This window comes from Dermacentor silvarum, chromosome 3, assembly GCF_013339745.2.
Source record: "Dermacentor silvarum isolate Dsil-2018 chromosome 3, BIME_Dsil_1.4, whole genome shotgun sequence".
Lineage (NCBI taxonomy): Eukaryota > Metazoa > Arthropoda > Arachnida > Ixodida > Ixodidae > Dermacentor > Dermacentor silvarum.
Window position 1 is genome coordinate 94154213 of NC_051156.1, and position 24343 is coordinate 94178555.

Below are 24343 nucleotides of genomic sequence, written 5' to 3' on the forward strand. Positions count from 1 at the left end.
ACGTCGGATGATCTTATATGGTCCGAAATAGCGACGTAACAGTTTCTCGCTAAGTCCTCGTCGGCGTATCGGAGTCCAGACCCAAACACGGTCGCCGGGCTGGTACTCGACGTAGCGGCGTCGAAGATTGTAGTGTCGGCTGTCGGTCCTCTGCTGGTTCTTGATGCGCAGGCGGGCGAGCTGTCAACCTTCTTCGGCATGCTGCAAATAGCTGGCAACGTCGAGATTTTCTTCGTCGGTGACGTTCGGTAGCACGGCGTCAAGCGTCGTTGCCGGGTTCCTACCGTAGACCAGGTGGAACGGCGCCATGTGCGTCGTTTCTTGCACGGCCGTGTTGTATGCGAAGGTCACGTACGGAAGGATGGCATCCCACGTCTTGTGTTCGACGTCGACGTACATTGCCAGCATGTCAGCGATGGTCTTTTTAGGCTTTCGGTGAGGCCATTCGTCTGCGGGTGGTAGGCGGTGGTCCGGCGATGGCTTGTCTGGCTGTATCGCAGGACGGCTTGAGTTAGTTCTGCCGTAAAGGCTGTACCTCTGTCGTTGACGAGGACTTCTGGGGCACCGTGACGCAGGAGGATGTTCTCAACGAAGAGTCGGGCTACCTCGGCGGCACCGCCTTTGGGCAAGGCTTTTGCTTCGGCGTAGCGGGTGAGGTAGTCCGTAGCTACGACGATCCATTTATTCCCGGACGTCGACGTCGGAAAAGGCCCCAGTAAGTCCATCCCCATCTGCTGGAACGGTCGGCGAGGTGGTTCGATCGGCTGTAGAAGTCCGGCTGGCCTTGTCGGCGGTTTTTTCCGTCGCTGACAGTCTCGGCATGTCCTTAAGTGACGGGTGACGTCGGCACAGAGGCGAGGCCAGTAGTATTTTTCTTGTATCCTCGCGAGCGTGCGGGATAAACCGAGGTGTCCAGCCGTTGGGTCGTCATGAAGAGCTTGCAGAACCTCTGGACGCAATGCTGAGGGTACCACGAGGAGGTAGTTGGCTCGAAGAGGCGAGAAGTTCGTCTTTAAAAGAATGTCGTTTTACAAGAAAAACGACGCCAATCCTCGCCTGAACACCTTGGGCACAATGACGGTCTTGCCCTCCAGGTAGTCTACAAGGCTTCTTAGTTCCGGGACGGCTCGCTGTTTTTCGGCGAATTCGTCGGCACTGATGGGTCCCAAGAAAGTATCGTCATCCTGGTCGTCATGTGGCGGCGGTTTGACGGGGGCGCGAGACAAGCAGTCGGCGTCTAAGTGCTTTCGCCCGGACTTGTAAACGACGGATGTCGAATGCTTGAAGTCTCAGACTCCATCGTGCGAGGCGACCTGAAGGATCTTTCAAGTTAGCTAGCCAACACAAGGCGTGGTGGTCGCACACAGCTTTGAAGGGCCTGCCATAGAGGTAGGGGCGTAACTTTGATGTAGCCCAGATGATGGCGAGGCACTCCTTTTCTGTTGTGGAATAATTTGCTTTCGCCTTCGATAGCGACCGGCTAGCGTAACTTACAACCTTTTCTAGTCCGTCAGTCCTCTGCACAAGCACGGCGCCGAGTCCTACGCTGCTTGCATCGGTGTGGACTTCGGTATCGGCGTTTTCGTCGAAATGCGCAAGTATTGGCAGTGATTGCAGGCGTCGCTTCAGTTCTTCAAATGCTTCTACTTGCGGCGTCTCCCACTTGAACTCGACGTCGGCCTTCGTGAGGGACGTCAGCGGCTCCGCGATCCGTGAAAAGTCTTTGACGAAGCGCCTGTAATAGGCGCACAGTCCAAGAAATCTACGCATTGCCTTCTTGTCGGCGGGCGGATGAAAGTTGGAGATGGCCGCAGTTTTCTGAGTGTCCGGGCGCACTCCAGACTTGTTGATGACGTGGCCCAAAAACAAGAGCTCCTCATATGCGAAGCGCCACTTTTCTGGCCTTAACGTGAGTCCGGAGGTTTTGATTGCTTGAAGAACTATTTCAAGGCGCCGCAAGTGTTCTTCGAAGTTTGAGGCAAACACAACGACGTCGTTCAAATAGACGAGGCAAGTCTGCCACTTCAAGCCTGCCAGTACTTGTATCCACGACGCGTTGGAAGGTCGCAGGTGCCGAGAAAAGACCAAACGGCATGACCTTGAACTCGAACAGTCCGCCTGGTGTTATAAAGGCAGTCTTCTCCCGGTCCCTCTCGTCGACTTCGATTTGCCAGTAGCCGGTTTTGAGGTCAATCGACGAAAAATCCCTTGCGTTGTAGAGTCGATCCAAGGCGTCGTCAATCCGTGGGAGAGGGTATACGTCCTTCTTCGTGATTTTGTTGAGGCGACGGTAATCGACGCAGAAACGTAGGGTACCATCCTTCTTCGTCAGCACCACGTGGGACGCCCACGGACTCTTGGACGGCTGGATGATGTCGTCGCGTAGCATTGCGTCGACTTGTTGCCTTATGGCCTCGCGTTCACGCTCCGAGACTCGGCACGGGCTCTGACGGAGTAGACACCACTTTTTTTGCGTGCTCACGTTGGTTTCGACGGGAATTCAGGGCGCAGGCTCCTTTCCCAAACGTATCACCCCTGAAGGAAGCCGAACGCCAGGCCGGGGCACACTTGTACCCATTTGAACCAGTGGGTGCCCGGCGGCGGTGGGAATCGAACCCACAGCCTCCCGCAGCCGGGCGGGGCATATTCGTCGGTTATGATGCGGTGCTTGGCGACAGGTGTTTGTGGAATTTTTGATGACGACGAGAAGCAGTCCTTGTATCGCAGGAGCAGGGCTTTTAGCTGTTCTTTCTTATGCATGGGAAGGTTCTGATTGACGTCAAACGCTGGTTCAGGTACTACAGTCGTTGCAGGTGCGCTGGAATCCGTGAAGGCGAAAGCACTGCTGGCTTGTACTATTTCATCGATGTAGGCGACCGTGGTGCATTTGTTAATGTGCTTGTATTCGTGGCTGAAGTTCGTGAGCATCACTCTTGCTTTCCCTTCACGTAGCTGAGCTATATCTCTAGCGACGCAAATTTCAAGGTCGTCGTGGTTGCCACTGGGCTCCGGCGAGGTAGTCGGCGATGTCGCGCGGTCGTTCACCTCGCCGTCAACGCGCCGCGTCCAGTGCGAGGTGAACGACCGCGCGAGATCGCCGACTACCTCGCCGGAGCCCTGTGGCAACCACGACTACCCTCACGCTCGCCGTCATCAGGCCGCTACATCTCGCCGCATCGCCGTCAGTACACCGGTCCCACCCGGGGCCGATCTCCTACCCCGCACCTCCACCAGATGTCACGTTGTAGTGACGCTGATAACGAGTGGTAACGAGCGATAACGTTTAACATTTGTTAGCCGGTGGAAAGTGGCCACCGGTGGAAGATAAACATGCATACGTGTCAATATATACATTCTTTGCCATCCGCTACTCCGGCATGACGTTGTCATGTTAAAATTCCTTGAGTGCTGCCCGGAGTTCAAGCCTAGACAGCCACTCGGGAACAGTCTGTTGCGACTTCAACAGTTCTATATATATATACCGCTGCATGCATTCTCGGAAGTTTACACGCGCCGGTCTGGCATTAGGCTCACAGTGGTACCCCGCCATTCTCGAGCGCCAAAGACAGTGGAGGCCCGTAAGCATGATTAAATCATACGGGAATCCTTCGTCGTCATCTACTGGCAAAAATCTGATTCCCTACGGATTTATTTCTTAGCTCCTTTTTTAAAGCCATTTGCAACACGTCCCAGAAATAGACCCCCTCCCAACAGTGGATGAAGACATGATCTATGTTTTCTGGTTTTTTCCAAATAAGGCAGTTAGTTCCCCATGGCAAGTAGAACTTACGTTGCTCCAGGAATATTTGAACGTGTAAAGTCCCGGTATGTAATTTAAAGAAGAATGATTTGGTGGCTGGTTGCACTGGCATCTTTCTCACCCTTTTCAAAACGTCTAGGCCTGGGCCTCCACTGTACACGGCTCGGTACATGGGCACAAGTAAAACACTATCACACAAATCACGATATAACTTTTTGCGTTTTACAGTCCACAAATATGCATTTGAAGAACGAACACGTAAAACGGAAACACTATCGACTATTTCCCGGAAGAAACCAAGGACTGAACCTGTCATGGTTTCGGTACCGACAACACGCTCGGGAACTTCTCTTGATAGTCTAATTTGGATAGCGGTGCGCAGAAATGGGTCATTCGTATCACGAAAGAAAACGAACCTGTTAACAAGCTGACGCAAGAAGGCGTGCGCCAACCCTAGACCGCCATCCTGAACACGCCGCAAGAGATTATCTCGCCTGCATCGCTCCCAGCTTGATGCCCACACGAAAACAGCGAACACGCGGTGCAGTTTCTGCACATTAATCCGAGAGCACTGTAGGATCTGCATTACGTACCAGATTTTTGTCGCGAGAAACAAATTGCACGCGGTAGCTCTCCCGAATATTGACAAGTGGCTGGCTTTCCATCTGCCCTCTTTTTCTTTTATCTCTTTTGTCCGCTCCTTCCAGTACTCGCTACTGTCCTTGCAGGCATCAAGAGGTGCGCCAAGGTACTTAACTGGTGTCGTAACCCAGTTTACGTTAGAAAAGTGGTCTGGGGCAGACGCCCACCTTCCATGCCAAAAACCCAAACATTTCTGCCAGTTCACAAAGCTATTAGTGACTTCACCAAACCTTCTGACGATACTAACGGTATCCAATACACCCTGCGTATCTTTACAGCATACTGCCACATCGTCAGCATAAGCCAATAACTTGACCTCTAGTTAAAACCCGTTAATGTAATCATTTTGGATTATAGCCTGACAGAGTTTCTATCTCAACACAAAACAAGAGTGGGCTGAGTAGACAACCCTGGCGAACGGAGCGCTTCACATTAATGGGGCCCCCAACGTCTTAATAATTATAAGTCTCGTATAGCAGCTCCGGTACGCGATGATGTCGGGATATGGGGGGATTGCCCACGGCACCCTGGCTCGACACACCGAGCCCCGCGGTTGGCGCATGCCTGTGCATCAACCGCGGTCCGGTACAAGCTCGAGGAAACAAAAGACTACAACCACGTGTACGCTCGGAAAACATTTATTACGACTGCAACTAACACTTCGAGCAGGCCAGCTAGCTAGAGTTGACATCGCTGAGGGTTCCCTCGAAGAGAATAATACACTAGGTAAAGAAGGATAGGATAGGAATAAACTTTATATGTCCAACGGTTATGGCTGTTGGTACCCGGGGCTAGGTAAAGAAGGGCTCCCGACTTACCAACTGGGGAATACGGGCGGCCGCGGCAAGAACGCGGTTGACTAACCACGTGCGGGAATACGGGAGCGGCGGCGGAGACTTCCGCCATCGCCGCCTGCTGGGGACCAAAGAGACTCGGGCGATGTCAGCGGGATCTCACGTGACCCACCCGGTGGCGCTGATAGCGCTTGCGATGCCCGTGCGCCACCCGCGGAAGGAAAGTTTCCCCTCTCCCAACTCTCCCTGGCGCGCATGCGTCTGGCGCGCATGCGTCTGCCGCGACGTTCGCTGTGCGTGCGGCGGTCATGGGACCCGAGGGTTCCCACAATGGTCATTCCCTCTGTGATTATGCGGCCAAAATTAACATGTTTCAGGATGGTAAGCAAGAGCTCATGCGAAACGCAATCGAACGCTTTCTCCAAGTCCAGCTGGAGGATCGCTACTGCATCGTATATGGCGTCACAACACTCAAGCACACACTTCATCTTATGAATGTTAGTCAAAATGGTTCTACCTCGGATGCCGCACGTCTGGTGCGGGCCGACTACTTCCTTAATAACTGACTGCACCCGACGTGCCAGTACCTTCATCAATATTTTGTAGTCGCAGTTAGTCAGCGTTATGGGTCTGCTCGATGAAAGTTGCTTGAGCTTTTCGGTCTCTTCTGTTTTCGGTATTAATACTGTATGGGACTGACCAAAGGATGGTGGAAGCATTTTCAGTTCCTATGCTTCATTGAAGACTGCAGTTAGTCTAGGGGTTAGGTGGTCTTTGAATGTTTTGTACCAAGCGGCACAAAGACAGTCTGGACCTGGTGACTTACCAGGGTTGCAGGTCTTCGATAGCCTTCATCACTTCAAGTTCTGTTATTAGCCGTTCTAACGTGTATTTAACTTCACTGGACAGCTGCGGCATTCGCTCCAAAAATAAGTGTTTGAAACCTTGCATATTGACGGGCCTGAATGCGAATCGGTTTTGAAAATGGTAAAAAAAAAACACTTCCTATGGTATTGTTATCAGTTACTACCACCCCGTCGTGTTCGATGGCCTCAACCTGCTTGCGTCTGGAGTGCTTTTTTTCAAATCCCAGCGCTCTTTTCGTAGGCATTTCCCCACACGCTAGTTTTACTGCTGTCGCGCGCACGAGCGCCCCCCGATAACGCTCTTCGTCGAACGCCTCGAGTTTCTTCTTAACAGAGCACATATAATCTTGATAAGCGCCCGATTGCATGCATTCGAGCGTCGCAAATTTTTCCAAAAGTGTTTTTAAAGTCTGTTCTCTTGCCTTTTCTTGATATCGCAGTACACTACTCCTTTCGATAGCCTTCATTTTAATAATTTGCTTCATCAACTCGAATTCCTCGCCAAACTTAATAGAACTGTCTGTTCCGAGACTATTCAGAACTTCGTTAAACGTGTCATCACGTAGAAGCTGAGCGTTAATTTTCCACAATTCCCAGACAAATTCCTTTCGGTCTTTCTTATGGCCCACCCTGCATTTTACCAGGCAGTGGTCAGAAAACGATATTGCAGTCATGGCATAACTCTGGCATTTATCTACTAAATCGTAAGATAGATACACACGGTCCAATCGTGCGTGACTTGCACCCTGAAAGTGAATGTATCTCACGTCTCGGTCAGAACGAAAACACTCAGCGATGTCTTCTAGTTCAAATTCGCTTATAATCTGCGCCAGGATGTCGCTGCTTTTGTCATAAACAACACGTCGCGTAGACCTATCCTGGGAATTCAATACGCAATTGAAATCACCCACACAGGCTCTTATTTTGTTTGCAGAGAAGTGTTGCCTTAGGTTACAAAAGAAATTTGCCCTCTTCCACTGTATTAGGCGCATAAACGCACACCACGCGCCATTGGACATCACAATAGCTGAAGTAACAAATGACAAGTCGGCCAGAAGTGCATAAAAAGTAACCCTCTATGACAAGCCCTGGGAGCTTCTTCACGAACAATACACACCCATCCGACGTCCCTAAGGCGTGGCTCACTACCGCATAGTGCATATAGGTGAACCTTTGCACCATGCTCCCGGTCTGCTCCTTGCCGTCTCCCTTGGTTTCTTGCACGGTTAAAACGTCGAGGTCTTGGTCCACTAGTAGTCGGTACACCTGACTCTGTTTCCTTTTGGTGGCCAGACCTCGAACGTTTAGCGTGCCGAGGCTAAGCGACGTGTTGGAAGCCATTACTGATACAAAAAGGAGGGAAGAAGGCCCGGAGCATGGTGCTCACTTCAACGTCTAGCAGTCCGCTAGACGCCTCCGTGGCCATCCGGTGGCTGTCGGTCGAATTCGTCTGCGGTCGGCTTTGCGGCGGGCCTACGGTCGGCCTCCAGGTTCGGCTTAGGCTTGAGGGTCGAGCGCCTTCCGGACAACGTCTTAGCGGGCGGAGCCTCAGGATCACCGCCGGCCTTTCCGTCGACTTTCTCGTCCTGCTGCAGGGTCCTCTCGATCGATGCCAAAACGCCTTCGACGCGCGCGTTGGTGGGGGTTGTGCTGTCTTCCGCTGCCTGCATAGAGTCAGTAACCTGCTGGGGGCTCTCAGTTTCTGCCGGGGTCTTCGTCACGCTCCCGAGAGTTGCTGCTGGCTCCTTGAGGGGAGGGACATCATCCCGTTCTGCTTTCGTCGGGGTGGTCGTCCCACTCGCTTCTGCCGCCACGTTGCCGCTTCCGGCTCCCTTGGCCGCGTCCTCCGCCTCGATTACGTCCATCATGTGGTCTAATGTCAACGGCTCACTCTCCGACGAACCCGCGGCTACTGCGTAAGAGCGAACAATGTCCGCGTCGACGTGGCCGAAAAGCCTGCACCTGGAGCAACGGGGTACCTTACATTCTCGTCTAACGTGGTCAGAACCCTTAAAGCGCAGACACTGCATAAGGCGAGCCGGGGCGACCACAAGTGCGAGTTCCCCGGCGACGCGTATCTGATGGGGCAAGTCGTCGACGTTCATCCAAGTCTTCAGCTGCAGTAGCACTGCTCGAGTCGTCGAGCCCTTGTCGAAGACACCATCCACTCGCCAGCGCTCGCGGGTCACCTCGGTCACTTTGACGAAGGAAGCCAGTGCCATCTTCACGTTCTCGTCTTCCACTCCATGCAGAAGCCAGTGGAGACCCAGCTTCACCTGTTGTTCCTTCGGGTCGATGACCAGGCAGCGACGCCCCTTGACCTGCAGCTCCTTCAGCACCGCCAGCTTTTTGGAAGCCTTGGCTGTGTTCATCGTCACCGCCCACACATGGTTGATTTGGTACGCTCCAAGGGCGACGACGCCCTAGAGCATACCTACAGCTTGAAGCGCATCCCTAAAATCTTCTACACGGAACGGGCAAACGCGAGCGCGGAGACGCTCGTGTTCAAAACACCGTATTTAATAAGATGCGTCCTGTTGGTACTCGTGGCAAAACGATCTGGTAGCCCTTATCATTCCCAGTCAAAAGCCTGTTGCCGCGGCTGACAGCCGCATTAGCCGTTCCGCAGGAGCCCATGATCGCGCGATCCGTTTAGCTCGGAAGCCGGAAGCAGAATACAATGCTTGCAAGCATCAATAATACTCGCTTCATGCGGCTTAATAATGAAGTTCTTATACGGAAAGGTGAGCGTCTTGTATCGAATCACATATAATATCGCTTAAGCCGCTAAAATGTACACTGATTACGATGAGTAGGCGCAGGACGGGACTGCAAGGAAAGCGATTAGTTTACCGCCAGATGCGTGCCGTAAAGTGCGTAGTCCGATGTAATTGATTCCCTTGACGTAGTCACCTCCGAAGTCAAAAACAAAAAAGTATTTTCACGGAGTGGAGGTACCGGGGATCGAACCCGGGGCTTCTCGCATGCAAAGCGAGCGCTCTACCTCTGAGCTATATCCCATTTTTTTCTTTATTACCGGTAAGCAGCGGTACATAGGAATACCAACATAACTAACATATATACATACACAGGTGGACTTCACATCCGTTAAGTATAAATAATAAGCACACGCAGCCTGTCATACTGTAACAGGCTTTGTTCAGAATTTCTTAAGATTGGCCAGGGGTTCCATCCTGGCCATACAAGGTGGGGGACACTCTTGTGTTGCAACCACATCAAGTAAACGTCTTCTTTGTTCCCGGAAATACACATGGGCTGGTCTTCTATCGGGATCGCAATAGAAGCCTGCCATGCGGGAGCGCCATATACAGTAGAGGCTTGTCAGCATAATCTGATCAAAAGGTGTTCCGTCATCGTCATCTATCGGCAAAAATCTGATGCCATGTGGGTCAAGAGGAAGTTCTTTCTTTATTGTACGCTGTAAAACATCCCAGAAGTATACTCCCTCCCAGCAGTGTAAGAAAACATGGTCTATGGTCTCAGGTTGTTTGCAAATGACACATTGTGTGCCCCATGGCATGTAAAAGCCTCTTTCTTCTAGGAACGTTGTAACTGAAAGTGTACCTGTGTGTAGTTTGAGAAAGAAACTTTTCATACCTGGCGGTACCTGCATTCTTTTGACGCGTTTAAAGACATTCTGGCCTGGGCCTCGACTGCATATGGCTCTGTACAGAGGTGGGGAAAAGGCTGTCCATTAAATCACTGCGCAGCTTTTTCCTTGAGACCGTAAACAAATATTCTTTCGAATACCGTACAGCAAGGAAACGAACACTGAAAACAATTTCCATGTAGAAACCAAACACTGCCGCCGGCACACCTTGGGAGCATACAATCAACTCTGGCAACAAGTGCGCGAGTCTAACTCTACAGACTGTTTGCAAAAATGGATCACCGTTGTACCGAAAGAAAATAAAACGCCCAACTAATTGCCTAACGAATAGGTAGGCCCAGCCCCAATCCTCTATCTTTCACCCGTCTGAACAAATTGTTGCGACAACATCTCTCCCATCCAGATCCCCACACAAACACAGCAAAAACTCTGTGGAACTTCTGCACATTGGCCCTGTTACAGAAAATGAATTGCATGACATACCATAGCTTAGCGACGAAAAACAAGTTGCATACAGTAGCCCTGGCAAATACTGAAAGGTATTTGGCTTTCCACGCCTCAGCCTTCTCCTTGGCACTTTTAAGCTGGCCCTGCCAGTATTCGTCACTCTGTTTGTAAGCTTCGAGAGGTGCGCCTAAGTACCTTACTGGCGTTGTTGACCACTTGATTTCACCGAAGTTTTTTACAACATTAATCGTCTGTAAAACGCTCTCCTTGTCTTTGCAACACACAGCTACGTCGTCAGCATAGGCCAGGAGTTTGACTTCTGACGCTTGCATCTTAAACCCATGAATACATTTGTTCTCAATAACTGCCAAACACAAACTCTCTAGATAAATACAGAACAGAAGTGGGCTGGCTGGGCAACCTTGACGCACGGAACGTTGAATGCTGATGGGGGCCCCCAATGACTTGTTAATTATAATCTTAGTAGTGCCGTTCCGGTACGCCATGGCTACCCCGTAAGTAATTATGGACCCGACATTTATATGCTTAAGAATGGCAAATAAAATACTATGAGCAACACAGTCAAAAGCTTTCTCCAAATCAAGTTGGAGAATCGCAACTCGCGCCCTTAAGGCATCACAACGTTCTAGAATCGGTCTCATTATGTGTACGTTCGTGTTAATGCTTCGTCATTTGATTGCGCATGTTTGGTGCCGATCTACTATGGTTTCCCTTACTGTTTGTAACCTGTCTGCGATGATCTTCATGAATATTTTGTAATCACTGTTGGTAAGTGATATTGGTCTGTACGATGTTACATGTTTCAGTTTCGCAGGCTGGTCAGTCTTGGGGATAAGTACGGTGTGCGCTTGCACGAGAGAATGTGGCAATGCGTTTACTTCATACGCTTCGTTAAACACGTCAGCGAGTAGAGGCGATAGATCTGATTTAAACTGTTTATAAAAAGTGGCACACAGGCCGTCCGGACCGGGTGATTTTCCGGCTTTTAAGTTTTCAATTGCTTTTTCAACTTCATGAGCTGATATCGGTGCCTCCAGTCCGCTCTTCGTCTCGTCGCTTACTTGCGGCATACGTCCCAAAAACGCAGCTCTAAAGGCGTCTACGTCAACAGTTCTTGATGCAAAAAGTTGTTGGAAGTTCTCGAAAAATGCTTTTGCTATCTCCTCAGCGTCGGTTATTTCGTTACTATCTACTTCAATAGTATCTATGTGATTGCGCCGCGCATGCGTTTTCTCCAGACCAAGCGCGCGTTTAGTTGGCGTCTCATCTGCTGTCAGTGCCTCTGCCCTCGCGCGTATAATCGCTTCTCGATATCGCTCTTCATCGCATAACTCCAATTTCACTTTGATGCTGCGTAAATCGTCTTTGTATGCGCCTGGCTGGCTGCACTCTAAGGCCGTTAATTTTTCCAACACTGCCCTTAGTTCTTTCTCTTTAGCTCTTTCTTCGTACTTTAATTTACAGGAACGGTCGATGGCGGTTAATTTAATTCGTTGTTTAAAATTTTCCCATCTTTCAGTGATTTGCGCCACGTTGTTTTCTACTTCCTTCAGATGTTCCTGTACATTGCTTAGAAAAGACTCGTCCTTTAACCAATTTGGAATTCATTTTCCACATTTCCCACGTGAAAGTGTTGCCTTTTCCTTTGCGTCCAACGCATGTCTATACCAAAGTGGTCGGTGAAAGAGAGAGGCATGACATCGTAGCTGCAACATAAGCGTATAACATCTAGTGTCATGTATATCCTGTCTAGACGAGCGTGACTATTGCCTTGGAAGTGCGTGTATTGAACCTGGCGTGTTCCGACTAGGCCATCAGCTACGTTGTCCAAGTCACACTCGGCTAATAATTCACTGAGGACATGACAGCTGTTATCACTTGTTCGCTTGCCTGTTCTATCTCGATCGCTGAGTACACAGTTAAAATCTCCCATCATAATTACTTTTCTATGCATGTATATATGCGCCTTTAACGAGGAAAAAAACTTCTTGCTTTCATCGCATATATTGGGTGCATATATACATATCACCCGCCCCGAATCATCACCGAGAGCGAAGTCACAGTACACTAGTCTGCCTGAAGAGCATGAAAAATAATTTTCGATCAATAGCCCGGGCAGCTTCTTAATAAATAAAATAACACCTGCCGACGCTCCTTTGGCATGGCTCACTACCGCGTAATACAAAGGCGTAAACCTTAGCACCATGCCCCGGGTCTCCTCCTCCCCTTCGACTTTTGTCTCCTGCACGGCTAGAACATCGAGGTCTTGGTCCACCATCATCCGGTACACTTGGCTTTGCTTACGTTTGGCGGCCAGACCTCTCACGTTTAGCGTGCCCAAGCTAAGCGTCGGGTTGGATGCCATTGCTACTACGGGAAAGAGAGAAAGGCCCGGAGCATCGTGCTCACCGCAACGTCTAGCCAGCAGCTAGACGCCCCCGGGACCGTCCGGTGGTCTGGCATGGTCCGTAGTCGGTGGTGGCTTGTCGCCCTCCTTCCTGTCCCGAGGGATGTTTGGACAGGGCTTGAAGCTGCTCCTTGTTATCATAGTTGACTTTGCAGGCGGACCGTCGGCGTGATTCTTAGCAGTTGCTTTGCCGTCGGTGGCGTCTAGCGGCCTTTTGAAGGGAGTGTTGCCACTCACATCCATAGCGTCGCTGTTGGGGCCGGGTCACCACTTTCTGCCACGTACGCGGATTCATCGGATACCAGGCGGTTTTCACTGCTTTTCTCCGGTTCTTCAGGAGGACCTGAAGGCTCGTCTTTCTTTTGGGGAGTAGCAAGTACGCCTTCCATACCTCCCTGTGTTGTTGTCGCCTCCGCATTGTTGGCGCTCACCTCGTCACCCGCCCCTTTGGCGGCGTCCTCGGCTTCAGCAGCATCCGTCCTCATCTCTGCGGTGACTTCGCTTGCTGGTGGCCCCATGGCTGTAGCGTACGTGCGTACACACTGATCTTCAGTATGGCCAAAATTACGGCATCGCGAGCATTGCGACACCTTGCACTCGCGATGGACATGCCCGACACCTTTGCATCGTTGGTACTGCATCGGCCGTCCAGGCACCACGATAAGGGCTAGTTCACCTGCAACTCGGATTTGGTGCGGAAGGTCGTCTACTTTCCATTCCGCTCTTCAGTTTCAATCGAACGGTTCGAGACGTTGAATCCTTATCTCCGACGCCTTTGACGCGCCATCGTTCTCGCGTCACTTCAATGACCTCGCCCAAGGGCTGCCAGCGCTGTCTTTACATCTTCGTCCTCCACCCAGTACAGCAACCAATGAAGGCGAAGGCGTACCTGTTGGTCTTGAGGGTCGACGACTACGCAGCGACGCCCTTTCACGTTGAGTTCTTTCAATGCCAGCAGTTTCTTCGCCGCCTCGTCGTTCGAGAAGGTGACCGCCCAAACATTATTGATCTGGTAGGCACCAAGGGCCACGACTTCCGGTAGCAATCCAGTCGGGACGAGCACGTCTCGGAAATCTCCGACCCTGTAGGGCCTTGCTCGCACGTCGCCATGTAAAAACACGGTGTTATTTACAACACGTCCCTTGGGCAGAGGTGGCAAAATAAACTGATAACTCGCTTCCTCGTTATCGATAAGCCTGTTACCGCGGCTGGTGGCGGCAAAAGCTGCTCCTTCGGAGCCCATGATTCACACGTCCGCACAGCTCGGCTGCCGGAAGCAGAATCTGAGCTATACCCCCACAATGCTTGCAAGCGTCAATAATACTGGCTTCATGCGGCTTAGTAATGAAGTTCTTATACGCAAAGGTGAGCATCTTGTATCGAATCACATATGATATCGCTTGAGCCGCTAAAATGTACACTGATTACGATGAGGAAGCGCAGGACGGGACTGCAAGGAAAGCGATTAGTTTACCGCCAGATGCGTGCCCAAATGTGCGAAGTCCGATGTAATTGATTTCCTAGACGTGATCGCCTCTGAAGTCAAAAAGAAAAATACCCCCGCAATGCTTGCAAGCGTGAATAATACTTACTTCATGTGGTATCGTGATGAAGTATTTATACGCAAAGGTGAGCTACTCGTATCGAATCACATATGATATCGCTTGAGCCGCTAAAATGTACACTGATTACGATGAGGAAGCGCAAGACGGGACTGCAAGGAAAGCGATTAGTTTACCGCCAGATGCGTGCCCTAATGTGCGAAGTCCGATGTAATTGATTTACTTGACGTAATCACCCCGGAAGTCAAAAAGAAAAATACCCCCGCAATGCTTCCAAGCGTGAATAATATTTTCTTCATACAGTATCGTGATGAATTTTTTATACGCAAAGGTGAGCTACATGTTTCGAATCACATATGATATCGCTTGAGCCGATAAAATGTACACTTCTCACGATGAGGAGGCGCAGGACGGGACTGCAAGGAGAGCGATTAGTTTACCGCCAGATGCGTGCCCAAATGTGCGAAGTCCGATGTAATTGATTTCCTTGACGTGATCGCCTCTGAAGTCAAAAAGAAAAATACCCCCGCAATGCTTGCAAGCGTGAATAATACTTACTTCATGCGGTATCGTGATGAAGTTTTTATACGCAAAGGTGAGCTAGTTGTATCGAATCACGTATAATATTGTCACGGGGATTCACAAGTGCACTGGAGAGACAATATATACAGGCTGCTGCTACCAGAGAATGGCTGACAGCATCTCACGAAGCATGTCCCGTCTTCTTCCTCTTCGCGTAGCACAGCGGTCCTTTAATGGCAGGCTCATACGCAATGCCTCGTAACATCACCCCCGGCGGACTGAGCGCCGTCACGGCGCCTTCTAAAATGAGTCAGCACTGCTGGTGTAGTGGGGTTTTAGCCGCGACACATGGACAACATCAGCAGCAGACGCAAAAGAAGAAGATGGGCGATCTCGGAGCGGAGTGATGAGGTAGTCAACATCGTTGAGCTTGCGGAGAACCTTGTAGGGTCCTGTGTAGCGACGGAGGAGCTTCTCGCACAGGCCTTGGCGTCGAGACGGCGTCCAGAGTAGGACCAGAGATTCAGGAGGGTACTCTACTTCGCGGTGCCGGCTATCATAGCGCTCTTTTTGGGAGGCCTGCGACGCACACATCCTAGTGTGAGCAACCTGGCGAGCCATTCTGGCTCGGGAGAGGACGTCCTGAGCATATGCGGTTGGTACGGATGGATCAGCAGGAAGGAGCGTCTCGAAGGGCAACGCAGGGTTGCGGCCGTACAGGAGAAAGAACGGCGAATAGCCGGCAGTTTCATGTCGGGACGAGTTGTAGGCAAAAGTAACGTAGGGTAGGGCGGCGTCCCAATCGCGGTGATCAGTAGAGACGTACATGGACAGCATATCCGTGATAGTTCGGTTGAGCCGCTCGGTAAGACCGTTGGTCTGTGGATGATAGGCTGTCGTAAGGCGATGTTCAGTAGAGCAGCTACGCAGAATTTCGTCAATGACCTTTGCAAGGAAACAGCGTTCACGATCCGTAAGAAGCTGACGCGGAGCTCCGTGTCGAAGAATGACGTCATTGATAAGAAAGTCTGCAACGTCGGTAGCGCAGCTACTGGGCATGGCGCGCGTGATGGCATATCTGGTGGCGTAGTCAGTTGCGACGGCAATCCATTTGATGCCGGATACGGACGTAGGGAAAGGTCCGAGCAAGTCAAGGCCGATGCGGAAGAAAGGCTCCGGTGGAATGTCGACAGGTTGAAGCAGGCCAGCCTGAGGAAGAGCAGGACGTTTGCGCCGTTGACAGCGTTCGCAGGCAGCAACGTATCGGCGCACCGAACGATATAAGTCAGGCCAAAAGAACTGCTGTCGCACGCGGTCGTAGGTGCGTGAAACGCCGAGGTGTCCGGCAGTTGGAGCATCATGTAGATGTTGAAGAATGGTGGTGCGCAGGTGTCGGGGAATAACTAGCAAGAATTCTGGACCATCAGGTTTCATGTTGCCACGGTAAAGGACGTCATCGCGTAGGACATACTGGCGTAGAGCAGGGTCGGAACGCGCAGAAGAGAGTCGCTGAATGGTGAGCTTTAGGGCTGCATCCCGACGCTGTTCGTTGCCGATGTCGCGTAGATCACAGATGGCCAGCACACAGGAATCATGCTCATGGTCAGCGAGGCTAGCAGGGTCCACAGGATAGCGCGAAAGACAATCGGCATCCTGATGTAGCCTACCCGATTTATAAAGTACCTCAAAGGTATATTCCTGTAGCCTCAGAGCCCAGCGACCAAGGCGACCAGTTGGGTCCTTGAGCGAGGACAGCCAACAAAGAGCGTGGTGGTCGGTAAGAACCGAGAATGCGCGGCCGTACAAATACGGGCGAAATTTTGCGACAGCCCAAACCAATGCAGGGCACTCGCGCTCTGTGATAGAATAGTTCCGTTCTGATGTGGAGAGCAGGCGGCTGGCGTATGCAATAACACGTGTGTGGCCATGCTGGTGCTGAGCGAGGACGGCGCTGATTCCATGCCCACTAGCATCTGTGCGAACCTCAGTAGGCGCGGATGGGTCAAAGTGAGCCAAGATAGGCGGTGAAGTGAGCAAGTTGGTCAGCGCCGAGAATGCGGTTGCTTGGTCGGGGCCCCACAAGAAGGGCACGTCCTTCTTGAGAAGGTCGGTGAGGGGTCGGGCTATGATGGCGAAGTTGCGTATAAAACGGCGGAAGTAGGAGCATAATCCAACGAAACTTCGAAAGTTCTTAACAGCGCTAATCTTGGCAGGGTCAGGTTGGACACCTGTAGCACTTACAAGATGACCAAGCACATTGATTTGTTGCCTGCCGAAATTACACTTTTTGGAGTTTAGCTGGAGTCCTGCTCGACGAAAGACAGCTATAATGGTCGCCAAACGAGTAAGGTGGCTTTAAAACGTTGGGGAAAACACAATGACGTCGCCTAGGTAGCAGAGGCAGATAGACCATTTGTAGCCACGAAGGAGAGAGTCCATCATGCGTTCGAACGTTGCGGGGGCGTTGCACAGTCCAAATGGCATAACTTTGAACTGATAGAGGCCGTCCGGTGTGATAAAGGCAGTCTTTTCTCTATCGAAGTCATCAACAGAAATCTGCCAGTAACCCGAGCGCAGGTCGATGGATGAGAAGTACTTCGCACCGTGAAGACAGTCCAGGGCGTCATCGATCCGTGGCAGCGGATATACGTCCTTGCGCGTTATTTTGTTTAAGGCACGATAGTCGACGCAAAATCTCCAGCTGCCATCCTTCTTTTTGACCAAGACGACAGGTGACGCCCACGGACTTGAGGAAGCCTCTATGACGTCTTTAGAGAGCATCTTGTCGACTTCTCGTTGTATGACCTGGCGTTCGGAATGGGACACACGATAGGGTCGCCGTCTGATAGGAATAGCATCTCCGGTATTTATTCGATGACTTACGAGAGACGTTTGACCGAGAGGGCGGTCATCGAAGTCGAAGATATCCCTATAGGTCGTTATCAGGTGGTGGAGTTCCGTGGCTTGACAAGTCGGAAGATCAGGGGCAATCATCGTGGTAATTTCGTCGGGGAGTGGACTTGCCGGACCGCTTGCGAGAAAGGACGAACAAGTGTCCGCGCCTAGTGCCGCGACGTCGCATCCATCAAGCGCAGACACGTTGGCCACTGAGATGCCTTGCGGGAGAGCTTGAGTCGAGTTGCTGAAGTTCAGAAGCGGGAGCTGGACGTGGTTGTCGACAACAGTCACGAGGGTGTGTGGCACAGCAATATTTCTGGTCAACAGTACTTCAACTAGTGGAGACACTATGTAGTCGCCGTATGGAACTGGAGATGCCGTCGTCAAGGCAACACACGTGGCGGCTTGCGGTGCCAACCGAACATAATCGACAGAGCATAAGCGGTATGATGGTAAATCTGGATCATCCGCCAGTTGAGGAAGCTCAAGTTGAAGGATGCCGGTTGCACAGTCAATGAGAGCGGCATGGGCCGACAAGAAATCAAGTCCGAGAATGACGTCGTTGGGGCATTGCTCGAGAACCGTAAACAAAACAGATATATGGTGACCGGCGATGGTGATGCGAGCTGTGCACATTCCGATGACTACGGGACTTCTTCCATCAGCGACGCGAATAATACCAGTAGCGGCGGGGGTAAGTACTTTCTTAAGGCGACGACGAAGGTGATTACTCATCACGGATATTTGTGCCCCAGTATCGACGAGTGCGGGAACAGTTAAGCCGTCAACGTCAACGTCGATCAAGTTTCGTCGCGTCGGCAATACGAGGAGAGGTTTTGAGGTGCAAGTCGAAGATGCAGCGTCACCTCTAAGAGCTGCATCCCTTAGTTTCCCTGTTGAAGGTTGAGCGGCGATGTCGGACGTCGTCGTAGAGGCGAAGGAGACGACGGCCGACGCGCTGGCGGCGAACGGGACTGATGACCTCGGGGCGACGGGGAACGACTGTGCGGCGTAGGGGTGGCATCGACGTTGTACGGCTCAAAAGGCTGGAAGCGGCGGTAGCTATCAATGTTGTATGGTTGGTATGGCTGAGCGGGCTGAAAACGGCGGTAGTTGTCGGTGCGGCTAGCAGTGTCATCCCGGGTTAACGGCGACACCCAACGGTTGTTGCAATGGCGCGCAACGTGACCGATACGGCGGCAGTGGAAGCAAATCGGCCGATCATCTGCCATCCGCCATTCAGCCGGATTACGAGAGCGCGGATAAAACCATTGTTCCTGGGGCGGTGATCTCGGGCGAGGCGGCGACCTAGGGCGAAAGTCAGTTGTCCGAGACTGAGAAACGGTGCAGACGGCGAAACCCAAGTTGCCGAGTTCCTCCCGCACAATGGACTGGACCAGGGAAATGGCGGGCAAGTGAAAATCGCCGAGGCCGTTGTTGGGGAGAGCAGGAGCAATAGCTTCGATTTCCCGACGGACGATTCGTGTAATTTCCGACGGTGGCGATGACTGCAGACGAGAGGCCTGTCCGTCTTCGCATGATGACGTCGGGTCGGTGTTCGGTAGCCGAGCGAATGACCTCGCAATACGCCGACTTTTGGCCTGCTCAAAACGCCGGCATTCGTCAATAATTGCGTCGACGGTCGCACAACTTCAGCACAGTAATAGGTTGAACGCATCGTCTGCGATTCCCTTTAGTACGTGACGAACCTCGTCCGACTCCGTCATGTTCATGTCCACTATACGGCAAAGAGCCAAGACGTCCTGAATGTAGGAGATGTATGGTTCCGTGGACGTCTGAGCGCGGATGGACAGCTCTTGCGTAGCGGCCGCCTTTCGACCCATGGGCTTCCCAAAAAAGGCACTAAGTTTTGTTTTGAAGGTGTCCCAACTTCGAATTTCTGCCTCATGGTTATCGAACCACACCTTTGCCGTTCCTTTGAGGTAAAACAGCACGTTCGCCAGCATCATCGTCGGGTCCCAACGACTGACCTCACTGATGCGTTCATAATTGGCAATCCAATCGTCGACGTCAACTTCATCCGTACCGCAGAACGTTCCCGGGTCTTTAAGGTGCGTAACGACGATCGTTGACGTTGTGCTCGGCGCTGGTGCAGGCATCGCACTGGCCGGCGCAGGCGGCGTGGTCGTGGTCTCGTCTGTCATAATGATGACCCCGACTCGACGACCACTGCGGAGCTCCGTTGTACAGCGCGTCTTCTGGTACCCCGCAGCTCCACCAAATTGTCACGGGGATTCACAAGTACACTGGAGAGACAATATATACAGGCTGCTGCTACCAGAGAATGGCTGACAGCATCTCACGAAGCATGTCCCGTCTTCTTCCTCTTCGCGTAGCACAGCGGTCCTTTAATGGCAGGCTCATACGCAATGCCTCGTAACAATATCGCTTGAGCCGCTAAAATGTACACTACTCACGATGAGGAAGCGCCAGACGGGACTGCAAGGAAAGCGATTAGTTTACCGCCAGATGCGTGCACTAATGTGCGAAGTCCGATGTAATTCATTTACTTGACGTAATCGCCTCTGAAGTCAAAAAGAAAAATACCCCCGCAATGCTTGCAAGCGTAAATAATACTTACTTCATGCGGTATCGTGATGAAGTTTTTATACGCAAAGGTGAGCTAGTTGTATCGAATCACGTATAATATCGCTTGAGCCGCTAAAATGTACACTTCTCACGATGAGGAAGCGCAAGACGGGACTGCAAGGAAAGCGATTTGTTTACCGCCAGATGCGTGCCGTAAAGTGCGCAATCCGATGTAATTTATTTCCTTGACGTAGTCCCCTCTGAAGTCAAAAACAAAAAGTAATTTCATGGACTGGAGGTACCGGGGATCGAACCCGGGGCTTCTCGCATGCAAAGCGAGCGCTCTACCTCTGAGCTATACCCCCACTTTTTTTTCTTTATTGCATGGAAATATTAGTAGTTATATGCGAAAATTAGTTGTGTTACATATATACATACATGGCTATACCCCCACAATGCTTGCAAGCGTGAATAATACAGGCTTCATGCGGCTTAGTAATGAAGTTCTTATACGCAAAGGTGAGCATCTTGTATCGAATCACATATGATATCGCTTGAGCCGCCAAAATGTACACTGATTACGATGAGGAAGCGCAGGACGGGACTGCAAGGAAAGCGATTAGTTCACCGCCAGATGCGTGCCCTAATGTGCGAAGTCCGATGTAATTGATTTACTTGACGTAATCGCCTCTGAAGTCAAAAAGGAAAATACCCCCGCAATGCTTGCAAGCGTAAATAATACTTACTTCATGCGGTATCGTGATGAAGTTTTTATACGCAAAGGTGAGCTAGTTGTATCGAATCACGTATAATATCGCTTGAGCCGCTAAAATGTACACTTCTCACGATGAGGAAGCGCAAGACGGGAATGCAAGGAAAGCGATTAGTTTACCGCCAGATGCGTGCCGTAAAGTGCGCAATCCGATGTAATTTATTTCCTTGACGTAGTCCCCTCTGATGTCAAAAACAAAAAGTAATTTCACGGACTGGAGATACCGGGGATCGCACCCGGGGCTTCTCGCATGCAAAGCGAGCGCTCTACCTCTGAGCTATATCCCCACAATGCTTGCAAGCTTGAATAATACTGGCTTCATGCGGCTTAGTAATGAAGTTCTTATACGAAAAGGTGATCATCTTCTATCGAATCACATATGATATCGCTTGAGCCGCTAAAATGTACACTGATTACGATGAGGAAGCGCAGGACGGGACTGCAAGGAAAGCGATTAGTTTACCGCCAGATGCGTGCCCTAATGTGCGAAGTCCGATGTAATTGATTTACTTGACGTAATCGCCTCTGAAGTCAAAAAGGAAAATACCCCCGCAATGCTTGCAAGCGTAAATAATACTTACTTCATGCGGTATCGTGATGAAGTTTTTATACGCAAAGGTGAGCTAGTTGTATCGAATCACGTATAATATCGCTTGAGCCGCTAAAATGTACACTTCTCACGATGAGGAAGCGCAAGACGGGAATGCAAGGAAAGCGATTAGTTTACCGCCAGATGCGTGCCGTAAAGTGCGCAATCCGATGTAATTTATTTCCTTGACGTAGTCCCCTCTGATGTCAAAAACAAAAAGTAATTTCACGGACTGGAGGTACCGGGGATCGAACCCGGGGCTTCTCGCATGCAAAGCGAGTGCTCTACCTCTGAGCTATACCCCCACAATGCTTGCAAGCTTGAATAATACAGGCTTCATGCGGCTTAGTAATGAAGTTCTTATACGCAAAGGTGAGCATCTTGTATCGAATCACATATTTTATCGCTTGAGCCGCTAAAATGTACACTGATTACGATGAGGAAGCGCAGGACGGGACTGCAAGGAAAGCGATTAGTTTACCGCCAGATGCGTGCCCTAATGTGCGAAGTCCGATGTAATTGATTTACTTGACGTAATCGCCTCTGATGTCAAAAAGGAAAATACCCCCGCAATGCTTGCAAGCGTAAATAATACTTACTTCATGCGGTATCGTGATGAATTTGTTATACGCAAAGGTGAGCTAGATGTATCGAATCACGTATAATATCGCTTGAGCCGCTAAAATGTACACTTCTCACGATGAGGAAGCGCAAGACGGGAATGCAAGGAAAGCGATTAGTTTACCGCCAGATGCGTGCCGTAAAGTGCGCAATCCGATGTAATTTATTTCCTTGACGTAGTCCCCTCCGATGTCAAAAACAAAAAGTAATTTCACGGACTGGAGGTACCGGGGATCGAACCCGGGGCTTCTCGCATGCAAAGCGAGCGCTCTACCTATGAGCTATACCCCCACAACGCTTGCAAGCTTGAATAATACAGGCTTCATGCGGCTTAGTAATGAAGTTATACGCAAAGGTGAGCATCTTGTATCGAATCACATATTTTATCGCTTGAGCCGCTAAAATGTACACTGATTACGATGAGGAAGCGCAGGACGGGACTGCAAGGAAAGCGATTAGTTTACCGCCAGATGCGTGCCCTAATGTGCGAAGTCCGATGTAATTCATTTACTTGACGTAATCACCTCTGAAGTGAAAAAAGAAAAATACCCCCGCAATGCTTGCAAGCGTGAATAATACTTACTTCATGCGGTATCGTGATGAAGTTTTTATACGCAAAGGTGAGCTACTTGTATCGAATCACGTATAATATCGCTTGAGCCGCTAAAATGTACACTTCTCACGATGAGGAAGTGCAAGACGGGACTGCAAGGAAAGCGATTAGTTTACCGCCAGATGCGTGCCCTAATGTGCGAAGTCCGATGTAATTGATTTACTTGACGTAGTCCCCTCTGAAGTCAAAAACAAAAAGTAATTTCACGGACTGGAGGTACCGGGGATCGAACCCGGGACTTCTCGCATGCAAAGCGAGCACTCTACCTCTGAGCTATACCCCCACAATGCTTGCAAGCGTGAATAATACTTACGTCATGCGGTATCGTGATGAAGTTTTTATACGCAAAGGTGAGCTAGTTGTATCGAATCACGTATAATATTGCTTCATTCTGCTTCCGGCCACCGAGCGTGACGGTTCGTAGGATCATGGCCTCTTCAAGGGCAGCGACAGCGGTCACTTTTTGCCGCGGTAACAGGACCAACGACGATGACAACGAATATCCGTTTATTCTGCCTCAACTGCCCCAAGGACGAGTGGCGATTAATACCGTGTTTTTGCACGGTGACGTGCGTGCCAGACCTTACAAGGTCGAGGATTTCAGGGACGCCCTGCTGCCGACAGGCTTGCTGCCGGAGGTGCTATGCATAGGGGCGTACCAGATTAACCACGTCTGGGCGGTGACGCTCAAGGATGCGACCGCCACAAAACGACTGGTGGCCCACAAGGAGCTCCAGGTGAAGGGACGACGGTGCGTCATCGTCGACCCACAGGACCAGCAGGTAAAGCTTAGGCTTCACTGGCTTCTGTACGGCGTGGCCGATGAGGACATCCGGACGGCGTTCGCGGCTTTCGGCAAGGTGGAGGAGGTAAGCCGGGAGAGGTGGCGCGTCCAAGGCATGGGGGACAAGGCGTCAACCACCAGGACCGTGCTGCGCAAGCTGAAGAGCGGCGTTAAAGTGGAGGACCTCCCACATCAGGTCCGCGTCGGCGGAGAGTTGGCCTTGGTAGTTGTTCCCGGCCGGCCCATGCAGTGCTTGCGTCGCCAGGGCACGGGACACGTCCGCCGTGAATGTAAAGTCCCCCGCTGTTCACGGTGCAGACGTTTCAGCCACGTGGACGCTGACTGCGTGAAATCCTACGCCGCCGTGACGGGCCCTGCTGCGACTGACGTTGCGGCGGAGCACGTCATGGACGTGGTGGAGGCGGAGGACGCTGCGAAAGGAGCCGGAGACCCGGTACCACAACCGACAGGCAGTGCTGCGTTGGACGTAAATGCAGACGTCAAGGTGGCTAAGGCCGCTGCGAAGCCGAGTACGTCGGCACAAGTCGCGAATGCAGAGTAGCAGGTGACGGGGATCGTTAGTGAAGACGCACCCTTTGACGACATGGCGGCAATGGAACAAGACGAGGGAATCAACGACGGCGACCGGACTACGACTCCCGCTCCAGTCAAGCGACCCCACGACGAGACAAAGGACCGAGAGGAGGGTGCAACGAGTTCCAGCGAGGGGCCGCCGACAAAGACGCCTCTTGGGAGGCGATTAGGCTTCAAGCCAAAGCCCAACATCCCGCCGGAGAGAACGCCTGGCGACAAAGCGCCTCCCACGAACAACGCCGGCAAGCCGGAAGGTCCCGGAGGCGGCTA

The 24343-nt window shown here is 51.3% G+C and overlaps 5 non-coding genes across 5 annotated transcripts; all 5 read right to left on the minus strand.

Moving 5' to 3' along the window:
- Positions 1-20393: 20393 nt before the first annotated feature.
- On the minus strand, positions 20394-20465 carry Trnaa-ugc (transfer RNA alanine (anticodon UGC)). The gene has a single exon. It is a non-coding gene; the product is annotated as a tRNA-Ala (tRNA).
- Positions 20466-21087: 622 nt separating this feature from the next.
- On the minus strand, positions 21088-21159 carry Trnaa-ugc (transfer RNA alanine (anticodon UGC)). Its single transcript has one exon. It is a non-coding gene; the product is annotated as a tRNA-Ala (tRNA).
- Positions 21160-21694: 535 nt separating this feature from the next.
- Trnaa-ugc (transfer RNA alanine (anticodon UGC)) lies at positions 21695-21766 on the minus strand. Its single transcript has one exon. It is a non-coding gene; the product is annotated as a tRNA-Ala (tRNA).
- Positions 21767-22301: 535 nt separating this feature from the next.
- Positions 22302-22373, minus strand: Trnaa-ugc (transfer RNA alanine (anticodon UGC)). The gene has a single exon. It is a non-coding gene; the product is annotated as a tRNA-Ala (tRNA).
- Positions 22374-22906: 533 nt separating this feature from the next.
- On the minus strand, positions 22907-22978 carry Trnaa-ugc (transfer RNA alanine (anticodon UGC)). The gene has a single exon. It is a non-coding gene; the product is annotated as a tRNA-Ala (tRNA).
- Between the last annotated feature and the right edge of the window lie 1365 nt (positions 22979-24343).